Source organism: Helianthus annuus, chromosome 14 (genome assembly GCF_002127325.2).
Source record: "Helianthus annuus cultivar XRQ/B chromosome 14, HanXRQr2.0-SUNRISE, whole genome shotgun sequence".
NCBI lineage: Eukaryota > Viridiplantae > Streptophyta > Magnoliopsida > Asterales > Asteraceae > Helianthus > Helianthus annuus.
This window is the reverse complement of record NC_035446.2, coordinates 162134672-162140671: the sequence shown is the minus strand read 5'-3', so window position 1 is coordinate 162140671 and position 6000 is coordinate 162134672. Positions and strand designations below refer to the sequence as shown.

Genomic DNA, 6000 nt, shown 5'->3' with positions numbered 1-6000 from the left:
TCTTAATATTGATTTTAACTTGAAGAAATCACCATTTCTTGACTTGAAATTTACACAAAAAATTAGGGAAACCTTGGTAATATTTTTAGGTGAATTTTTAGAGAATAAGTGATGAGGCTGTCGTGGGCCACTCAAAAAAAAAAAAAAAAAAAAAAAAAAAAAAAAAAAAAAAAAAAGCTAACTTTACCTATAGACAGGGTAAGTCGGGTGTCGAATCCACGAGGAGCATGTGGTTAGTGTTACACGTTTTGTTTGTAAATTTTACTAAACTAACTGCCGATTATAAAACTGATATGGAATTAAAAACACATGAAACAAGTTGCAAATAAGAAAAAGATTGAGTTGTAATAAACAACGATGAGAAAACGTGGTCACTCCGGGATTCAGATTCTGTAATTACTAATAACCTACTTCTGATTTTATTGGATGCTATTGATTGAATAGTAAATCTGTCACATCTACCAATTACCTATGCAGTTCAAAATCTTAATATTAACTGATCAGAGAAATATTAAAACAAACATTCATAGGAATCATTCAATCAACAAAAGCATAATTAGATTCAAAACATGATTATAACTCTGACTGTCACTCAGGATTTGTCTATCACACAAATTATATAATCACGCAAATAGTCGGCTGTCACCCGACTACAAATCCAAATCTCAATACAAAACAGAAACTAGAACTAAAAGTATCTCACAAGAATCATTCACCCGAAGTGTCCATGAGAGATTTAGCCGCTCATGATACTCGTACGATCTACAAAAGCTTGAGAGAATGATGACTTCATGATTCGGATCTTGGTGATGATGAGGATGATGATTGGCGACCAAAAAGTCTCGTGTACGGCTGCTAAAAGTTTTTTTCTATCTTTTTTTTTTTCGTTAGTAATATGGCTGCCAATAAATCATATAATGGGCTCCAATAATCAAGATCCAAGAAGCCCAAAATTGTTGTAAATGGCTGCTACTTTTGTCGAGATGATGAAAGTGATTTTTGAGAGCCCAAAAAAATTCATGTTGGCTGCCAATAATCGATTGTAATGATGATGAAGTTGGGCTGATTTTTGAGCCCAAAAGTGTGATATCTCACTGCCAAATTTTTGTAGATGATAATGATGATGTTTTAATGATGAGTTTTAACTCCCAAAATAATAATGGGCTAAATAATCGATGATGATGATGTTGTGATTTAATGCTTTTCTTAAAACAAACAATGGCCTCCTTTTTAATTGGTGCTCTTCCAAGTCTGCGCATGTGATGAATGATGATTTCCCAACATGGGTTGTTTGGCAATTCCCTTGTGCACTGTATAAGACCGTAGATGACGGTTCAAAGCTACTGTTACTTTTTGGTTTCCACACGTATAAACCGTAAGCTACGGCTTTCACACCGTAAGCCCCATCATGATTTCATCTTCCTTTTCCACTCACAAAGCAACTTCCACATCATTACATAATGGCCCCTCAACTTTAGTATTCTTCATAAAGCTCAAACATCACACTATGTTTCACTTCCGATAATGACCGAAAGGTCCCTGAACTTCCATTCTTCATATTTCTTTCAGTTCCAAGTAGTTATTCGATCCGAAACATTCCCGCATGCTTCCGTTTCATCTCTAAACCTCGTAACTTCACCGAATTTACTCGTTTTGCCTGCAAACATACAATCACTCGCAATAAGCTAATTCCAGGCATATAATCATCTAAAACAAGCTAAACCATGCCAGATAATCACTTGAACATCCATATTTCACACTCTACATCAATAAATTTCACCAAAACTTATATTTTTCTAAGTGTCAAAATTTTATAAAAATTTTGACATGGTTTCCCCTAAAAATGGAGGTTTCCCATGTTTTCAAAACATGTTTTTATTTTCTTTTCAACTTCAAAAAAAAATTCCAACAATAATCATCAACAACAAACACTAATTCTTCCATACGAAACATCATGGTGAACTTGATTCTTGTTAAAAACGTGTAGTCTTTTAGATCTACACTTAACATGTTATGATCTTTTCAAAAATAAGTGTTCTTGAATATTTTAAACAAACTTATGTGAAACTTTATTTTATTAACCAACTCATCCGTGAGTTTAATGGTCTTTAAAGTTTGTAAATGATGTTCTAAAAACACTTTTATGTTTATTAGAAGGATCATTATTTTTAATATCATGTTTAACCATGGATCTTTCAAGATCCATGCTTAATATTTTTAGATCTTTCAAAAACAAGCTTTATGTTATATTTTTAACAAACTTTCCATGAGTTTTAGTTTCAAAAATTAGTTTAACACACACTTTATTACTTCAAGATTACAAGTTTATGTGTAAAAATTCCTATTTCATGTTCACATTATGATTCACATGTTCATCTTCAAGTCTAACCATGGATCCTTCAAGATCCATGCTTAAACTTGGTAGATATAAGCTTTAACATACTTGATCTAATCATAAATTCAAGATATAACATAAACAACTTCATTACATACACTAAAAATTCATGTAATCACTTATTTTCTTCATGAATATGTTAGATCTTTTCATTTTTAACATTAGAAGTTAAGTTGTTTAGATGGTGAAACTTGTACATAACATAAACATGACTTAAATTAGTGATCAAGAAGCTTACTACTAGCTCTAATGGCTAGGGAAGTGGCACAAAAATGGAGATGATGAACAAGGAAGAAATCAAGAGGTTAAAAGCTCCACAAGGTGGTCCTTCAAGTTCTAGCACCATACACCTTCCTAAATGGCCTCCATACACCACTAGATCACCTTGGATTGAATGATTGAAGCTTGAAAATGGTGGGTGTATGTGTGTGGGTTTGAGCTGAGGGCAACAGAGGGAGGAGGGAAGAAGAAGGTGAATGATGGAAGGGTGAGTATTTTAGGATTCATAAAGATCTTCCAAAACTTCTTTATGGTATATTACTAGAATATTCCCCACATAAAATCTAATAAAATCTAATGAAATCAAATAAAATCCATGTGTGGGACCCATTGGGGCCGGATTTGGTGAAAGGGGGGGGGTAAAGTGTAATATTTTGGAAATTGAAGGTTTAAAGTGTAAACTAGAAGGTTTAAGTATGTTTAAGTGTGTTTAGGGATTTTTATGATTTTTAAGGTGTTCTAGCATCAATACTAGTTTAATATCATAAAAACATTACTTCTAGTTAAATTTTGATGTCACATTTATTGTCCGGTTGTTCGGTTCGTTACGGTTCGTTAAAGTGCTGAATTACGCAATTTCACTAGGTATAAAGCACTTTTTGTGGCAGTTTTAATTCTCGACACTTTGTAAGTTGTTTTGGACAATAAAACATAAATTCTACATGATATTAATGTGCTTAAAAGCTTATTATAGCTGAATTGTTGCTGAATTATGATGAATTCTGCATTTAGAGTGCATTTCGGGTGCTTTTTAGTGCATAGTTTAGCTTCCGGAAAGTTTATATGTTAACCATTGTATCCACACTTGGGTTTTATTGTATTTTAGACGTTGGACCTACTCCTAGGCCCCAATTCTATTGTCTGATTGTTTTCTGCAAAACTGCTGACACAGTGTGTCTTACCAGTGAGTTTACTAGTCTTTCTGACGCAACGCTAAAGTAATGCATTAAGCAATATTTGAAGTACAAAACCTGCATGAATTCACATGTATAGCATGAAATCAGACAATGTTGAAATTTAAGCACATAATTGTAGGTAATAACTAATAATTAGACTGTACGGAAATTACCGGTTTTGTGCCAGTTGTCACAGCTATGGCAGCCAATTGAACAGCAACGGGATCGGGGGGATTATTACCTTCACTCGAGCTATTCCGGGTTTGCACCATTTTGATTTCTCGGCAATGGAACCAAATGATAGAAACAAAATTGAGGGTGATGGAATGATGCTGAATATTATTAAGAACAGAATGATAGTGACCCGATTCGAGAGGGGCAAGGTCTCCGTTTACAAAGAAAGGGATGAATAAAACAACTTAGATATTCCAATGATAAATAAAAGGCTCATATATATAATGTCTTATTCCTATTATTAAGAATAGAAATCTGCAAATCAGCTCCTTAATTCCTGGGATTGCTTTGACAGAAGGGATTGAGCCAACTTTCGAAAATAGAGTTAAATTCCTCCAAATTAGCAGTTGTGATTCTATTTCTTTTTCTAGAATACACCTTTAGTGGAACTCTATCAATTTATTTTGTTTCCTCCAAATTAGCAGTTGTGATTCTATTTCTTTTTCTAGAATACACCTTTAGTGGAACTCTATCAATTTATTTTGTTTATTTGGTTATTTTAGTATGAATATGCTATAATTGTGACCCTTTAATGGGAGAAGAGTGCTCATACATGTTAATATATTATTGATTTGTGGAATTGTTGAAAAGCACTAAATAGATAAAGGCATAGTTGATTAAGCTAAAGGCAAGTGAGTAGCAATCAAACTAATAAAGTGAACTCGCATAAAGAATATCTTCACATTAAGAAAGATGTTAATAGGAATGAGTGGGAACAAGATCTACTTCATTCATGTCCATAATCAATAGCTATTACATGTATTTAGTATATGAAGAAACAAGACCTGAACGCCTGGTTAAGTTCCAATGCTTGTACGGGGAACGACTATCAGGAAGCAACACTCACGAATTATGATCTGCAAAACAAAAAACACTGTTAGCCTTGTCATCGCCCTCTGGTGTGAGAATATATACCGATTGATCGGAAAAGAACAAGTATATAGGGAGAGAGTACAGTAGAGAACAACAAGTTACCTTTCGACAAATGACCTCAACTCAATTTTGATACTAAATAAATATTGTCAGTTATCCCTTTCACAAAGTAGGTGGTCTCTCAGCTTGTAACTAACTGGTGACATCACCATTTTCCCCATTGGTGGTTAATATTCCAGGCTATAAGTGATGTTCTACATCAGCATGGGTTAGACCTTTCGAATCTAATTAAAGGAGATACGATACACAGTCCAACTTTATTCGGATTCGAGTCCATATCTCTTCAGTATACATATGTTTTTCTATGAGAACCACAATTTCACAATCCATGTAAACTAATAGAGCAATTGACTTGATAACTCACTTTAAATTTAAAACATTGCAATACTCTATTCTCCCATCAACTTTATGTATGGGACTTTAGGGGTTTATTTGGAAAAAAAATGGATTCTACTAAATAGACCCCTTCCTCTTACATGCTTATGGGTGGGGGTGTGCACGGTTCGGTTCAGTTAGGTTCAGTTATTAGCATTATCCGTAACCTAATCGAAGTCATCAGTTAATCGGTTCAGTTAATTCGGTTAATTTGTCGGTTTTCGGTTCGGTTCGGTTAATTTTCGGTTAATAACCAATTCAAACAAGAGCTAATTTTTTTGCTTAGAAATACATGTAATGGAGGTATAAATACATGAAATAGATATATAAATACATCAAATGGATGTATAAATAAATGAAATGAAGGTATAAATGCATGAATAGATGTTTAAATACATAAAATGGAGGTATAAATAAATAAAATGAAGGTATAAGTAAATGAAATGAAGACACAAATAAATGAAATAGAGGTATTATTACATGAAATGAAAGTATAAAACATAAAATACATGAAATAGAGGTATAAAAGCTAGAAATATATTAAAAAAATAAATGATTCGGTTCGGTTCGGTTAACCGATGGTAAAAAAAATATCTATTAACCGACTTTCGGTTAATTTCGGTTCGGTTTTGTCGGTTTTCGATTTGGTTTCGGTTAACGGTTCGGTTATTGCACACCCCTACTTATGGGTGGGGTCCGTGTGGGACCGGTACTTTTTCTCTCACAAGAGGGTATAATTAGTTAGGGGAGGAGTACATTTAGATGAATCCGAAAAAATTTGATGCGCATGACACACCGTTTGAGGCCATAACTCATAGCCTAACATATGAGTTTTCATATTTATCCATAAAATACCTAACTTAAAGGAAAAGAGATATAATAAATTTG

The 6000-nt window shown here is 33.5% G+C and overlaps 1 long non-coding RNA gene across 1 annotated transcript; it reads right to left on the bottom strand.

Annotated features, from left to right (window-relative positions):
* Positions 1 to 1172: 1172 nt before the first annotated feature.
* Positions 1173 to 2982, bottom strand: LOC118486756. The gene is made up of 2 exons (XR_004879768.1): positions 2634 to 2982; positions 1173 to 1657 (listed from the first exon to the last, which is right to left on the bottom strand). It is a non-coding gene; the product is annotated as an uncharacterized LOC118486756 (long non-coding RNA).
* Between the last annotated feature and the right edge of the window lie 3018 nt (positions 2983 to 6000).